Here is a 17,568-nt window from a genome sequence, read left to right on the forward strand (position 1 = left end):
ATGGGCTGACATTGTATAGTAGGGTATACCATTTTATAGCTCAATGTACAATAATGTAGATAACTGTACCAACCCTCTGCTAGGTGCAACAACCTTCACTATAGTAGTGCACTGGGGAACCCCCGGTTGGTGGTGCCCAAGCCCCTGTGTATTGTGATGCATCTCTGCAGGGAAGAGAGCCTGGAGCATCAGGTTTTGTTGAAGTGTCATCTGGTCGTGTACCCATGAGTGATTGCACCTGCATATGACTGCTAAGTCTGTCTCTATCAAGTTGAGTGACAATTCTTTGCATGGGTCTAGAGGCCTTGGTGCAATCAACAGATTAAGGTGTTGACTGCCAAAGAAGGACACAAATCATCATCCCACAATTCAGCGTTCACTTGTGTGATCATGAGCACTCCACCGGAACTTTCTGCAACTCAGATTACTTACCTGGCAAATACAGGGCTAACTCATACAGAGGGACCTTCAATATTAAGAGGAAGAAAAACATTGATTTTTACTTCTTGTTGATATATTTGTGAAGACTCATCTGGGCATAAAAGAATGGGAGTCCCACACAGCATCCCAGGTGTCGCCCCGAGCTCCCCGTCATTTTGGGGGGTTAAAGATCTTCTCAGCTGAGGAGAAGTTGTAAAAGGTGCAGTCAGTCAGCACCCAGTGCCAGCAGAAGGCGTGGCCCTGCTGCGCACAATGCCACTTTTGACTGAGAGCAGACGGTTCGCATGGCAGTGATGGAGGGCACATTGCATGGCACCAGGCATCGTCTGCTCGCACCCCTGCGTGCCTTCCTGGCATTATGTACCTTGTGGGAAGCGGGAGACCATGTTGGCTTGTTGGTAAGCACGTCCAAGTAGGCTCATTCCTCACCCATCACACAACCCACAGCCTGGAAGGACTGGCTGCCTCAGCAGACTCTAAAGCTGTCTGAACTCTCTGTACAGCTCTGTGGGCTAATGTATTGGCTGCAGAGATATTGTGTCCACCAGTAGTTCACATGATCAAATTCTAATAGGGTGGTCTCTGGCTTTCGTTGGGAGCCCGGGAAAAATGAAGAGCATTAGGTCTCGCAGTTATATACACCTGACGAATATTATCACAACAGAATTTATAAATGCCCTGTTAACAGAAACGTATGCTGACAGTGCCCGGATGGAGAGAACTACAATGAACTTTATGCAGAGTGTATGACTGACTGTAATGAGTAAACAGGGTAGGAAAGTCAGACCCAGGCAGAAGAGATAACATTACCTGCCCTCGCTGCACAGAGGCGCCACTTGGCTTGTTCTTGGTCTATCCAGGGACAAGCACCAGCAAGGAAAGCAAGTCCAACAAGGAGGGAGAGAGGACTATTTATTTATTTATTTATTTATTTATTTAAAACATTTGTAGAGCGCGGCTGTCACCTGGCAGGTATCCTGGCGCTGGTAGCTACTCCTGGGTTATTGGGCGGGGGAGGTGAATTATGGGCGAGCGGGCTTAGAGGAGGGGTGGGGGAAGAGCCATGTTTTGATTCGCTTCCTAAAGGGTAGGAGGTGTGGGATTTGGCGAATTTCGGCAGGCAGACTGTTCCAGAGCTTGGCCGCAGCCACTCTGAAGGATCTTCCCCCAATCCTGGCTTTCTTGCATCTGGGTACTTTCACAAGGCAGGCGGTTGCGGACCTAAGTGTTCTGGTGGGGATGTACCACAAGAACAGACGTTAAAGAGGTCTAGGTCCTGCACCGTGTAGTGCCTTGAAGACCAAGCAAAGGGCTTTGAAGGCGATGCGTTGCTTCAAAGGAAGCCAGTGCAGCTCGGCCAAGGCAGCGGTGGCCGAGGATCTCCTGGTCCAGCCAAGAGCCAGTTTGGCTGCTGCCGACTGAACTCGTTGGAGTCTGTCTAGCAGTGTCGCAGGGGATTCAAACAGGAGAGCATTACAATAGTCAAGGCGACTAAGGATAGTGCACCTGACTATCCATGCTCGGGCTGAAGATGGTAATAGAGGCAGGATTTTGCGCAGTGAGTGCATAAGGGCTGAGCAGGTGGCGACTGTTCTTGAAACCTGCGTTTCCATGCTCAGTTGGTGATTTAGCATGACGCCCAAATTGCGAACACTGGTAACAGGTTGTTGGAGTTTTCCGGGGGCCAGAACTCAGCAGGCAGAGGGCGGGATATGCGGCTCGCGGGACAGAACAGAACCTCGGTTTTCGAGGAGTTAAACTGGAGGGAGTTCCGGTGCAACCAGCCTGCGGTGTCTCTTAGACAGTTATGGAAGGCTTCAAAAGAGATGGAATCTTCACCCTCCCAAGAGAAAAGGAGCTGGGTATCGTCCGCATAGTTTACTGTGGTCATATTGTGCGATTTAATTAAAACGACCAGTGGCTTCAAGTAAACATTAAAAAGAATCGGACTGATGGAGGAGCCCTGGGGAACACCGTGAGGGACAGGGGAGAAAACCGATTGGAAAGGGGGAAGGGATACAGCCTGTTGTCTGTTACTGAGATAGGAGTGAAACCAGAGCAGGGCCGTACCATCGACCCCTGCCTCTCTCAGCCTCTCAAGCAGGATCCCATGATTGACAGTATCGAATGCGGCAGACAGGTCTAATAAAATCAGGGCCACGGCACGGCCCCTGTCTGCACGCATTCGAAGCTCTTCCATGGCAGTGAGCACTGCAGTTTCAGTGCCATGGGCTGGGCGAAAACCAAATTGGAATTCGTCCAGAACGTGGTTCTGCTCGAGGTGGGTTCGTTGACTAAAAAACGAATATATGATAATTCCACGATTTCAAATACAACGCATGGCTTTACCACGCGAATTTTACAACGCTAGTGTCTTTACCACGCAGAATAATAGAACGCAGCATTTTACCTCGCATAAAAACGTTAGTCAGCTTCCAACGCCCATTATGCCCAAAAATACACTTAAATAAACATAACGAAACGGATAGGCAAAAAAAATATGTCTTCAGAAGTGACATTGTTTGTCTTTTTTCACTTTCACTGACCCTCTAAAATTGTGTCCCCAAGGAAGATGGCTGAATATTTCGTCAAAAAAGGTCATTTGTTAATTTTTATTATACATTTTATATTACACATTCAGTTAGCTTTTTTAATCGTTTTTAATGTATATTCCGAAATGTATTTTTTTTTTGGGGGGGGGGGGGGGGGGAAGACCTACCCCCCACAGCCCCCCTTTTTAATTTTTTTCCATTTTCACCCATGCCTTTACTACTTATCACGTACTTAATGTATTGGGAAAGCACTTCTATCAAAATAAAAAAAGGACTTCTTTTTTTACGTACGTGCTGAACGTAGGATGGTTGACCGGAATGTTTCTTTCGTGGTAAAGACGATCGTGGAAGGCATACGCGTGGAAAAGACGTTTACGTGGTAAGTGCCCCGTTGTAAACGTACCGCGTAGTAATGCCTTTGTTGTAAATGATGTTTCCCCTAAAAAACAACACTGACAGGGTAGGCTTGGGGGCTGGCTAAGGCTTACACAGACTGAGGATGGGAGGAGGGTCTAGCTAAGGCAAACACAGACTGAGGACCCGGATCATTTCTTACTTGTAAGCCTATCGGAATTACCCCTGCTTTCAGGTACTCTATGAGGAATTCCGCGTGAAGTTCCGTTCTTATATGTTTTTTCTTTAAATTAAGAATCTTCACAAGTTGTTCATGACTGGTGTTGTTCAGCCCCTTTGAAGCACCCTTACTGGACTTCAGATTCACGATTTGTTGTACTGATCTTCGGAGAATCAGAGGGTTTTTAGTTTGTCCATTTCGAAATAATTAGAAACCCCTTTACTTTGAATAATGGGTTAAACACCTATCTGATAAATTAGACTGAAAGCCTCTCCAACCAACAGGCTGTACAATATAGTTCGAGACAAAGAGAGGTACCCCTTAAATGATCAAGGGAAATGAGGTAAACTACCAAACATGAACAATATTTTACCTATTCCCACAATTCTACAGATTATATGCACTGAACAATAGTAATTTCAAACAATAAAATATATCAAAACAGATCATTTATTGAAAACTTATGATTTAACAATAGAAAACATGATTATCACACAAAATATTTGATTATAAAATCAGACACTAAAATGAATGATAATATCCAATGCAATAACAATTATTCACAAAACATCATTATGACCAGCATAATTGGGACAGACAAAAACAGGTTGTATGATCTAGAGTTTATCTATTACGGTTTGTACATCCAACAATCTGTCTAAGACACAATTTCTTATACATTCAATCAATTTGTATTAGGAAAAAGGTGTTCTCTGTCTGGATTGTACTGAAGTTTGCATTGACGCGTTTCGATGGTTTGTTGCTTGTCACACCATCTTTTTCAAGACAACTAATTCTGTCTCAGAAGATATTATACTTTCATTCCCTATAAGGATATAGAATGTATAAGTCACAAATCTATATAAACTCGGTGTCTCATTTCTGGAAGAATCTATTTCTCTCCAAGATTTTTAACACAAAAATTTAATTAACCACATATTCTCATTTAAAGTTGTATAAGCTAATCTCAGCTTTATATCGACCTTTATATCATCTGAGGAGTCTTACAAATTTCTCTAAAAAGGTTTGTCATAACCCCAATATGCTGTCACTCTAGGAGGGTCTCCTCACTGATCCCTATCTATATCAGAAGTAAAATGATACCGGACAGGGATATGTACCTGTATTGTGTACAATGAAAGAGGCTCTCTTATGTTTGTCCGTTGGATTTTGCAATTACCTCCAGAAATCTAAATAATGGATAAACACATGGAGTTAGTTTGTCCTATCTATGACACTTCAACTATTTCCTATACTATACGTTATCTTTTCCTCACCTCAGTCTATGAGTTCCCTCCAGGAGGAAAATTCTCGTGATATCTGGCGTATAAAGGTCGATTTTCTCGTTTTCGGTAAAGGACGCAATTTAAAAGTGCCCCCTTAGCACTGCAAAAACATGGAGCATAATTGGTTGTAAGCCTAATTGATAATATAAATGCTTGAACTTTCTACAGCACGTTCAATGTAACAATTGTTAACTTATATTTGCCGTATTACTTCACGAGGCGATAATAGTCACTCATAGTGCCAATGTGTGGGATATTTCGAGGTGAAGGGGCCTTTCAATGTTGCAATTTGATTACCACTATGTAAGAGATACAGAGAAAAGCACGTTTTAAGCCCCTATTTAAGTAAATATAATTTTTAATTTTAATTTCAGGTCGCATGGGAAGAGCCGGGATAACCTAACTTGCTGGTATTGCTCACCTTGTGTGGGTAGTATGTCCGCCTGCGTCCTGCTCCGCAGTTACGAGATTCCGTCAGAACTACGCTAATCGCTCTTGTTTAAAAACGTTTAGTTCCTCATTTCTACTGGTTCGCCGCTAGCGTAGTTATGCAGAACACACGTTAAAGCCACAGCATTGGGTCTTGTTGCAAGCTCCAATGATGCTGGCCAACCAATATTCCTATGTATTTAATTGGTGCTAAAGCCTCCTCAATGTGTAAAATACTTTCTGATTCGCCTACCCGAGTCATGTGATCGTCTACTGACGAATTCACTGCGCTCGTGCATTTTAACTCGTTGTGGGGTGGGCTCTTTATTACGCAAATTGCTTGAGTCTCCTGTTCGGTAGTGTACTACTATAGGCTAAAACATTCCTATTTATTAAATCGGCAAGGGGGCCAGTTTTATACTAAATCATTGCGCTGATTATATACTTAAAGAGCTCCATTTTTACCTCATATTGCTCGGTGAATAACACAGATATATAGGGTTGACTTTACAAAACTACCACAATCTAATGTTTACGTGGTTTCTGAATGAATTTATTCTGGCACCCCAAATTGTTACAGTCCACTATGCTTTAAACGGAATGCGTGCGTTCCCCAGAGGAATGATGTATTTGTATGTCAAATCTAATCTAATTTGTGATAATGTTTCTAAACTGTGAAGGGGCTGAGTGTTACAAATAAGAAACACTATACTGGATTGACATCTATCTTTGTATGATTTTTGCCCAATCTTCTCTTGTATTCAATCCAGTTTCTACAGTGTTAAGGTAACACATGAACCACTGTTCCCTGATCTTTCGCTTAACTTCAGTGTCACCACCTCGTCTATTTATCCTAATTTTTTCTAACACAAAACCACTTTAAATCTTCACAGTTGTGGTTCTTTTCTTCGCAATGCTCTACAAGCGGGGCATTTATTTTTTTATTTCTTATCGTTGATTTATGTTCCACTACCCTAGTGCAGAGTTCCCAGACTGAGGATGGGAGGAGGGGCTGGCTAAGGCCAACACAGACTGAGGATGAGAGGAGGGGCTGGCTAAGGCCAACACAGACTGAGGATGGGAGGGCTGGCTGGCTAAGGTCAACACAGACTGAGAATGGGAGGAGGTGCTGGCTAAGGCCAACTCAGACTGAGGGTGGGAGGAGGTGCTGGCTAAGGCCAACAATGGCGGAGGATGGGAGGAGGGGCTGGCTAAGGCCAACACAGACTGAGGATTGGAGGAGGTTCTGGCTAAATGCAATATGGACGGCGGGAGAGCTGGCTAAATGAATTAGCCATTTCATTTCGCCTGCTGTGTACTATATTAGCGCTTTGCTTCATCTGCGCTCTGTTTATTTCCCTGAATTGTGAACTTCATTAGCGCTCTGTTTTTATGCTCGAATTTTGCCATTTCATTTCGCCTGCTTTGTGCCTTATTAGCGCTTTGCCTCATTTGCGCTCTGTGTATTTGTGACTGCTTTCCAGACGTTATCAGCGGGTTTGCCTCTAGCGCTCCGCTGTGCTCCCCCCTCCGCCTCCATTTTGTTTGTTGTTGTCGTCGTCCTCGTGTGCCCGCCCCGCCTCCCAGCTGAGACGCCCTCGCCCCTCCCCCTCCACTCTCCATATATGACAGTTCATCCCGCGCGCAGCGTTCACGCGCAGCGACCGCGCCCCATTCGCGCCGAAGGTGCGCCAAAGGTAAGCCCGTCTACGCCCGTCCGCGCCTGGACCGCGCCCAGCGCCAGACCCCCTGCCCCTCGCACTGCCCAGCCCTCCCGCATTACCTACGATGCCGCCACCCTCCTAGCCCTTAACCCCGGTCGCGCCCCCAACTGCGTCCAAGCCGCTCCTGGACACACCCATGGACCTTTCTCCTGCTACTCCTGCAAATTCAGCGGCACCGACAACATCTCCGCTACGACCACTCCACAGATTCCCGACCCCAACCACCTACAATGCATCCTTCTCAACACCCGCTCGGTCCACAGACACGCCATTGACCTCTGGAATCTACTAGACACCATCTCTCCAGACGTCGCCTTCCTAACGGAAACTTGGATGAACGCCTCCTCCGCCCCTGACATCACCATTGCCATCCCTGAAGACTATAAGATCACTCGCAAGGACAGTACCGGCCACACAGGAGGAGGAATCGCTATCGTCCATAAGAAATCAATCCGCATCTCAACCAGCTCTGACGCCAACCTCGCCAACTCCGAACACCTTCACTTCCAGATCCACATCGACCCCAAGACCACACTCAGAGGCACCCTCCTCTACAGACCACCAGGACCCCGCGCAAAATTCAGTGAAGACATCACGGACTTCATCACTCCACACGCGCTCCCCTCCAAAGACTACATCCTTCTGGGAGACCTCAACTTTCACCTTGAAAAGATCAACGACCGCAACACCACCACCCTCTTGGACAACCTCGCCAACCTCGGACTTAAACAACTGGTCACTTCCCCCACCCACATCGCAGGTCACACACTCGACCCCATCTTCACCTCCAGCAATCATGTCTCCTTCAGCCACACTACGGACCTCCTCTGGACTGACCACAGCTGCGTTCACTTCACCTACAACAAGCCGAAACCCATCAACCACCTCCAACCTACTCTGCAAAGAAACTGGAACAAAATCACCATCGACCAGATCTCCTCATCGCTCCTTCTAAACACCCCAGCCCACTCTTCTAACCCAGACCAAGCCGCCGCCAACTTCACCCTATGGTTATCCAACACCGCCGACACCTTAGCACCACTGAAAAAACGTCAAAGCAAACCTGGCAACAAGAAGGCCTCATGGTTCAACGATGATCTTAAGAAGTCCAAGAAACTTTGCCGCTCCCTTGAAAAGGCCTGGAAAAAAGACCCAACCACTAGCACCAAGGACGCCTTCAAAAACGCCACCCGCACACACCACCAACTAATCCGAAAGGCCAAGAAAACAGCATTCAAGGATCGACTTGACAACAACGCCCACAACAGCAAGGAACTTTTCAACATCGTCAAGGAATTTTCCAATCCCTCGGCCAACTCCAACGACATCACCCCCTCTCAAGCCCTCTGCGACTCCCTAGCCTCATTCTTCCACAACAAGATTGCAGACATCCACAACAGCTTCGACAACCAACCCGGAGACCAACCCACCCAACCATATGCTGAACATTCTCCTCCCGTGAACACCCTTAACGATTGGAACCCAATCTCCACTGAGGACACCATCCGCCTGATGAACTCCATCCACTCAGGATCCCCCACAGACCCATGTCCTCACCACATCTTCAACAAAGCAGACTCCGTCATAGCACCGCACCTCCGAGACGTCATCAACTGCTCCTTCAACTTCGCCACCTTCCCGGAAAGCTGGAAACACGCCGAACTCACCGCCCTTCTGAAAAAACCCACAGCGGACCCCACCAAACTCAAAAATTACCGCCCCATCTCGCTCCTTCCATTCCCGGCCAAAGTCATCGAGAAAGCCGTCAACAACCAGCTCGCCGCTTTCCTCGAAGCCAACAAATCCCTCGACTCCTCACAATCTGGCTTCCGAGCAAAACACAGCACTGAGACCGCCCTCATCGCAGCAACAGACGACATTCGAACTCTACTGGACAATGGAGACACTGTCGCCCTCATCCTCCTCGACCTCTCTGCAGCATTCGACAGAGTCTGCCACAGCACCCTTTTACAACGCCTCAGTAACATCGGAATACAAGGAAAAGCACTTGAATGGATCACCTCGTTCCTCACCGGAAGAACCCAGAGAGTCCGCCTTCCACCATTCAAGTCCGAGGCCACTGAAGTCATCTGTGGCGCACCACAAGGATCTTCACTCAGCCCCACCCTCTTCAACGTATACATGAGCCCCCTCGCGACCATCGCCCGCCAACACAACCTCAACATCATCTCTTACGCGGATGACACTCAACTAATCCTTTCTATCACCAATGACCCCAGCACCGCCAAAACTAACCTACACGAAGGAATGAAAGAAGTTGCCGAATGGATGAAACACAGCCGTCTGAAACTGAACTCAGATAAAACAGAAGTCCTCATATTAGGTACATCCCCCTCTGCATGGGACGACTCTTGGTGGCCGGAAGCCCTTGGAAAAGCACCCATCCCGACAGACCACGCACGGAACCTGGGCGTCATCCTGGATTCTTCCCTCTCAATGAACAAACAGGTCAGCGCCGTATCCTCATCCTGCTTCAACATTCTTCGCATGCTCAAAAAAACATTTCGCTGGATCCCCACCGAAACCAGGAAAACAGTCACTCATGCTCTGGTAACGAGCCGACTGGACTACGGAAACACCCTCTACGCAGGTACTACCGCTAAACTCCAGAAGAAACTCCAACGAATCCAAAACGCCTCAGCCAGGATCATATTAGACATCCCGCGCAACGAACACATCTCTGGTCACCTGAAAGACCTCCACTGGCTACCCGTCAATAAGAGAATCACTTTCCGACTGCTAACCCACGCACACAAATCACTCTACGACATCGGACCAGAATGCCTCAACTCACGACTGTCCTTCTACACCCCCTCCCGCCAACTACGTTCTTCCAGCCAAGCCCTCGCCACTGTACCTCGCATCAACAAGACCACCATGGGAGGCAGATCCTTCTCATACCTGGCTGCTAAAACATGGAACTCACTCCCTACTTACCTTCGCCTTACCCAGAACCACCTAGCATTCAGAAAGCAACTTAAAACGTGGATATTTGACGAATAATCCTCCTCCCCTTCCTAAGCGCCTTGAGACCCTCTGGGTATGTAGTGCGCTATACAAATTCTTTGACTTGACTTGACTTGACACATACTGGGGATGGGAGATGGGGATGGCTAAGGCCAACACAGACTGAGGATGGGAGGGAGGGCTGGCTAAATGCAATATGGATGGAGGGACAGCTGGCTAAGGCCACCACAGACTGAGTATGGGAGGGAGGGCTGGCTAAGGCCAACATAGACCGAGGATGGGAAGGAGGGCTGGCTTAGGCCAACACAGACTGAGGATAAGAGGAGGGGCTGGTTAAGGCAAACACAGACTGAGGATGGGTGGAGGAGCTGGCTAAATGTTATGTTATGTTATGTTATGTTATAAGCTTATATAGCGCTATATCACCCAGAGGTATCTAAGCGCTGAGTGCAATATGGACGGAGGGAAAGCTGGCTAAGGCCACCACAGTCTGAAGATGGGAGGGAGGGCAGGCTAAGGCCAGCACAGCTTACGGATGGGAGGAAGGGCTGGCTGAGGCAACATGGACGGAAGGACAGCTGCCTAAGGCCAACAGAGACTGAGGATGGGGGAGGGAGGGCTAGCTAAGGCCAACACAGACTGAGGAGGGGAGGGAGGAATGGCTAAGGTGAACACAGGCTGAGGATGGGAGGATATGGACAGAGGGAGAGCTGGCTAAGGCCACCATAAACTAAAGATGAGCCGGAGGGCTGGCTAAGGCCAATACAGACAGAGGATGGGAGGGAGGGCTGGCTAAGGAAACAGGGACAGACGGACAGCTGGCTAAGGCCAACACAGGCTGAGGATGGGAGGGAGGGGTGGCTAAGGCCAACGCAGACTGAGGATGGGAGGGAGGGCTGGCTAAGGCAACACGGACAGAAGGACAGCCAGCTAAGGCCAACACAGACTGAGGATGGGAGGGAGGGATGGTTAAGGCAACACGGATGGAAGGACAACTGACTACGGCCAACAAAGGCTGAGGATGGGAGGGAGGGCTGGCCAAGGCACCACAGAAGGAGGGAGAGCTGGCTAAGGCCAACACAGACTGAGGATGGGAGGGAGGGCTGGTTAAGGTTAACACAGACGGAGGGAGAGCTGGCTAAGGCCAACACAAACTGAGGATGGGAGGGAGGTCTGGCTAAGGCATCACAGACAGAGGGAGAGCTGGCTAAGGCCAACGTAGACTGAGGATGGGAGGGGAGGCTGGCTAAATGCAACATGGACGGCGAGTGGGGGAAAGGTGAAGTCAACACAGAAGTACAATAAAATACCGCTTGTATCGATAGGCACCCTGGATGTGCACAACGCAATATCAGGGCATAAAATCTTAAATAAATTATTGCTCCAAAACTAGACCAGTGCATTCCCTAAAGACACGGTCATTTCAAAACAGTGTACATATTTTACAGACCCGTTTATCTGAAAGCAACTGGCTCCCTTGTCACCCTTCTATTCAAAACCAGAAAAAAACTCTCTGTCATGAGGTGGGGAAGCAAGAAAAAAAGTACCTGATTCTGAGGAAGAGCAGCAGAAGGACACAAATAATGTAATCAATCAGTACTTGGTTCATGCTCCATTGAAGAGATGAACACAAAAAGAAGAGGGCAAAGAAAGTGAAACCGGAACACACTATTATCAAGGAGAAGCAGGGAAATGAGAGTGACAATGAAGTCAATCAATGCTAAGTAACAATCAGGCTGTAGGACCTTTTTAAGTTTTTTATTTTTATAAAGAACAGACCCACTAGTGATGGTGCAGGTGCCCTGCCTCAGGCGAGACTGAATAAACTAGTTGGCATTTAACTTGCTAACTGAAGTAAAAGAAAAGAAGCAAAGAATATATGCTTCACCATTTAACTTTAGAAAGATTATTTTTAAAGATATCTTGCAAAAAAACGTTGCAAAAAAAATGCGACAACGTCTCTTCAATATTCAAAAAAGTTTATTTCATAAACATACCGTAGTGTTTCACAGCAGAACATCTGATAACTTCCCGGCATTGAGAGCTTTTTTTTTTTAAAGTGATAGTTTTTGAACATGAACGTTGTTGAAACATTCATGCAGTCACTCTGCACTCCCTAGCACTCCCTACTCACTCTGCACTCTCTAGCACTCTCCACTCCCTACGCACTCTCCACTCCCTATGCACTCTCCACTCCCTATGCACTCTCCACTCCCTATGCACTCTCCACTCTCCACTCCCTATGCACTCTCCACTCCCTATGCACTCTGCACTCTCCACTCCCTATGCACTCTGCACTCTCCACTCTCCACTCCCTATGCACTCTCCACTCTCCACTCCCTACGCACTCTCCACTCCCTATGCACTCTCCACTCCCTATGCACTCTCCACTCTCCACTCCCTATGCACTCTCCACTCCCTATGCACTCTCCACTCCCTATGCACTCTCCACTCCCTATGCACTCTGCACTCTCCACTCACTATGCACTCTCCACTCTCCACTCCCTATGCACTCTCCACTCCCTATGCACTCTCCACTCCCTATGCACTCTCCACTCCCTATGCACTCTCCACTCTCCACTCACTATGCACTCTCCACTCTCCACTCCCTATGCACTCTCCACTCTGCACTCTCCACTTCCTATGCACTCTCCACTCTCCACTCCCTATGCACTCTGCACTCTCCACTCCCTATGCACTCTCCACTCTGCACTCCCTATGCACTCTCCACTCCCTATGCACTCTCCACTCTCCACTCCCTATGCACTCTCCACTCTGCACTCTCCACTCCCTATGCACTCTGCACTCTCCACTCCCTATGCACTCTGCACTCTCCACTCACTCTCCACTCCCTACGCACTCTCCACTCCCTACGCACTCTCCACTCCCTATGCACTCTCCACTCCCTACGCACTCTCCACTCCCTACGCACTCTCCACTCCCTACGCACTCTCCACTCCCTATGCACTCTCCACTCTCCACTCCCTATGCACTCTCCACTCTCCACTCCCTATGCACTCTCCACTCCCTATGCACTCTCCACTCTCCACTCCCTATGCACTCTCCACTCCCTATGCACTCTCCACTCCCTATGCACTCTCCACTCTCCACTCCCTATGCACTCTGCACTCTGCACTCCCTATGCACTCTGCACTCTGCACTCCCTATGCACTCTCCACTCCCTATGCACTCTCCACTCTCCACTCCCTATGCACTCTTCACTCTCCACTCCCTATGCACTCTGCACTCTCCACTCCCTATGCACTCTCCACTCCCTATGCACTCTCCACTCCCTATGCACTCTCCACTCCCTATGCACTCTCCACTCCCTATGCACTCTCCACTCCCTATGCACTCTCCACTCTCCACTCCCTATGCACTCTGCACTCTCCACTCCCTATGCACTCTCCACTCCCTATGCACTCTCCACTCTCCACTCCCTATGCACTCTCCACTCTCCACTCCCTATGCACTCTCCACTCTCCACTCCCTATGCACTCTGCACTCTCCACTCCCTATGCACTCTGCACTCTCCACTCCCTATGCACTCTCCACTCCCTATGCACTCTCCACTCCCTATGCACTCTCCACTCCCTATGCACTCTCCACTCCCTATGCACTCTCCACTCCCTACGCACTCTCCACTCCCTACGCACTCTCCACTCCCTACGCACTCTCCACTCCCTACGCACTCTCCACTCCCTACGCACTCTCCACTCCCTACGCACTCTCCACTCCCTACGCACTCTCCACTCCCTACGCACTCTCCACTCCCTATGCACTCTCCACTCTCCACTCCCTATGCACTCTCCACTCTCCACTCCCTATGCACTCTCCACTCTCCACTCCCTATGCACTCTCCACTCTCCACTCCCTATGCACTCTCCACTCCCTATGCACTCTCCACTCTCCACTCCCTATGCACTCTGCACTCTGCACTCTGCACTCCCTATGCACTCTGCACTCTGCACTCCCTATGCACTCTCCACTCCCTATGCACTCTCCACTCTCCACTCCCTATGCACTCTTCACTCTCCACTCCCTATGCACTCTGCACTCTCCACTCCCTATGCACTCTCCACTCTCCACTCCCTATGCACTCTCCACTCTCCACTCCCTATGCACTCTTCACTCTCCACTCCCTATGCACTCTCCACTCTCCACTCCCTATGCACTCTTCACTCTCCACTCCCTATGCACTCTTCACTCTCCACTCCCTATGCACTCTGCACTCTCCACTCCCTATGCACTCTCCACTCCCTATGCACTCTCCACTCCCTATGCACTCTCCACTCCCTATGCACTCTCCACTCCCTATGCACTCTCCACTCCCTATGCACTCTCCACTCTCCACTCCCTATGCACTCTGCACTCTCCACTCCCTATGCACTCTCCACTCCCTATGCACTCTCCACTCTCCACTCCCTATGCACTCTCCACTCTCCACTCCCTATGCACTCTGCACTCTCCACTCCCTATGCACTCTGCACTCTCCACTCCCTATGCACTCTGCACTCTCCACTCCCTATGCACTCTGCACTCTGCACTCTCCACTCCCTATGCACTCTCCACTCCCTATGCACTCTCCACTCCCTATGCACTCTCCACTCCCTACGCACTCTCCACTCCCTACGCACTCTCCACTCCCTACGCACTCTCCACTCCCTACGCACTCTCCACTCCCTACGCACTCTCCACTCCCTACGCACTCTCCACTCCCTATGCACTCTCCACTCCCTATGCACTCTCCACTCCCTATGCACTCTCCACTCTCCACTCCCTACGCACTCTCCACTCCCTACGCACTCTCCACTCCCTATGCACTCTCCACTCCCTATGCACTCTCCACTCTCCACTCCCTATGCACTCTCCACTCTCCACTCCCTATGCACTCTCCACTCCCTATGCACTCTCCACTCCCTATGCACTCTCCACTCTGCACTCCCTATGCACTCTCCACTCTCCACTCCCTATGCACTCTGCACTCTCCACTCCCTATGCACTCTCCACTCCCTATGCACTCTCCACTCCCTATGCACTCTCCACTCTCTATGCACTCTCCACTCTCTATGCACTCCCTATGCACTCTGCACTCTCCACTCCCTATGCACTCTGCACTCTCCACTCCCTATGCACTCTGCACTCCCTATGCACTCTCCACTCCCTATGCACTCTCCACTCCCTATGCACTCTCCACTCCCTATGCACTCTCCACTCCCTATGCACTCCCTATGCACTCTGCACTCTCCACTCCCTATGCACTCTGCACTCTCCACTCCCTATGCACTCTGCACTCCCTATGCACTCTCCACTCTCCACTCCCTATGCACTCTCCACTCCCTATGCACTCTGCACTCTCCACTCCCTATGCACTCTCCACTCCCTATGCACTCTCCACTCCCTATGCACTCCCTATGCACTCTCCACTCCCTATGCACTCTGCACTCTCCACTCCCTATGCACTCTGCACTCCCTATGCACTCTCCACTCTCTATGCACTCTCCACTCTCCACTCCCTATGCACTCTCCACTCTCCACTCCCTATGCACTCTGCACTCTCCACTCCCTATGCACTCTCCACTCCCTATGCACTCTCCACTCCCTATGCACTCCCTATGCACTCTGCACTCTCCACTCCCTATGCACTCTGCACTCTCCACTCCCTATGCACTCTGCACTCCCTATGCACTCTCCACTCTCCACTCCCTATGCACTCTCCACTCCCTATGCACTATGCACTCTCCACTCCCTATGCACTCCCCACTCCCTAGGCACTCTGCACTCCCTAGGCACTCTGCACTCCCTAGGCACTCTGCACTCCCTAGGCACTCTGCACTCCCTAGGCACTCTGCACTCCCTAGGCACTCTCCACTCCCTAGTCACTCTCCACTCCCTAGTCACTCTCCACTCCCAAGTCACTCGCCTCTCTCATTTTAAGCCTAGATTTTCATGATGTCCACTTTATTGACTGGTCCGAAGTTACTAGTTTTAACTAGGTGCAGGCCCACTAACCTGAAATTCAGCATGCAAACTATTTCAACAATTGTGGTCTGAAAAGTAGAGAATCGGTTTGTATTTTGACCTTCCCACACAATATTATAACCTTTGTAGATTCAATTAAAATGAGTACATTTCTCATAAGAATTACAAAGGTATGGAGAATTGTAGGCATCAGCAACAGGTACTGGATATCAGTTTGTGCATGAAGAATTCCGGAAAAGAGTAAGTTAAAACGCTACTCTACTGCCACTGAGAACTGTACCTAAACCAATAACGAGCACTGGCAAAGCCAAAGAGTCTGGCTTTATAATCCGGCCTTAGCGGTTTTGGCTTTTGCAATGATGGTTTTGTTTGATAGCACTTCATCAGTTTTCTAACCAGGTAAGCCAAAGAATTGTTTTCAAGGAACAGTAAAATAATTAAAGTACGGGGGAAAAAAATTAGGAAAAGCATTAAAAAAAGACCAATCCTGCATATGTACATACAGACAGCATGCTCTGAATACTTTGCTAACTTTACCATTCTTTACCCTGCCCAAGATGACTAACGTGTTATGGAGCCATGAGTGACCTATCTTAGAACGCAAAATAATTAGAAAGAATTAAAAAAAAAAGTATTCAAAGATAACACCCTATGTTTGCACACCGATGAACAGAGTCTTGATTGCCTGCAGGCTTTTCTTCAAAAGTAAGCCTTGTCAGCCACTAGCACATATGAAGTTGTAAGGCAGTGATCTATTTAACACTTTCCAATATGCCTGAACACATGTCTTTTCACTTTACCACTCACTAGTGTGACGTATTAACTGGACCACTGCTGCTAACTCCAAGCTGCATTTCAACTAATATTGTAAACCTAAATGTAAATTAAGGAGTGAGGCCAAAAAAACGAACCAGTTATGAGGCTTGCAACCGTAGGATTATTGTGGATACTTTTTTTTATTACTGGTCGAGTCATTTCCTTATTACTCTCTCCATGTATTCGTCCCGTACAGGCAAAAGCACAATAAAATTCAGAACTTGCCACCCAAAAGAATCAAACAGAATACATGTTTCCATAGTAGAACTCCTTACAAAGTTGACAAGTGCCATCTCACCTACACAGCAGTCTTTTCGACACCCTGGAGCATACTCAGTGATGAAGGCAGATTATTATAAGGCTCAGACTGACGTATACCCCGATTGTCATAAAAACGCAATTGTGTACGCTTAAATAACTGTGAAGGAAATTGATTTTTCTATACTTATGAGCACAAGCAGTGCCTACTGTGTTAGTTACAACATTGTTGATCCTTCCACAAACCCCAAACCGGTTTATAAACATCTGGGCGTGAGAAAATACGGATTACTATCCAAGGTGCAAAAAACGTTTGCTAAATCTATTTTCTGAGGGGGATTAAATAATCGCATATCCCAGCAGACGCCGCTATTCTGCAGCTAGGGATAATGTCATCTACAACAAGTCGGGCACACGGACAGCGGGGGGGGGGGGACAGACAGGAGGGGGGGCTTGAACAGACAGCAGGAGGGGGCGGGAACGGACAGCGGGAGGGGGGCGGGAAGGCAAAGAAAAAA

General features: G+C 48.6%; 1 protein-coding gene across 10 annotated transcripts in view; it reads right to left on the reverse strand.

Moving 5' to 3' along the window:
- NBR1 (NBR1 autophagy cargo receptor) overlaps positions 1-17,568 on the reverse strand; it is a 577,507-nt gene that overhangs the window by 463,266 nt on the left and 96,673 nt on the right. Inside the window, exons 1-2 of one of the 10 annotated variants that reach the window (XM_086924036.1) lie at positions 4,845-4,953; positions 4,689-4,757 (exon numbers count right to left, since the gene is read on the reverse strand). The exons of the other annotated variants lie outside the window; for them this stretch is intronic. The gene's annotated coding sequence lies outside the window, so the exon portion shown is untranslated. Of the gene's footprint in view, positions 1-4,688; positions 4,758-4,844; positions 4,954-17,568 lie in introns of those variants that run through there. 10 annotated transcript variants of the gene reach the window in all.

The sequence above is a fragment of the Lissotriton vulgaris genome, chromosome 5 (assembly GCF_964263255.1).
Source record: "Lissotriton vulgaris chromosome 5, aLisVul1.2, whole genome shotgun sequence".
In the NCBI taxonomy this organism is placed as follows: Eukaryota; Metazoa; Chordata; class Amphibia; order Caudata; family Salamandridae; genus Lissotriton; species Lissotriton vulgaris.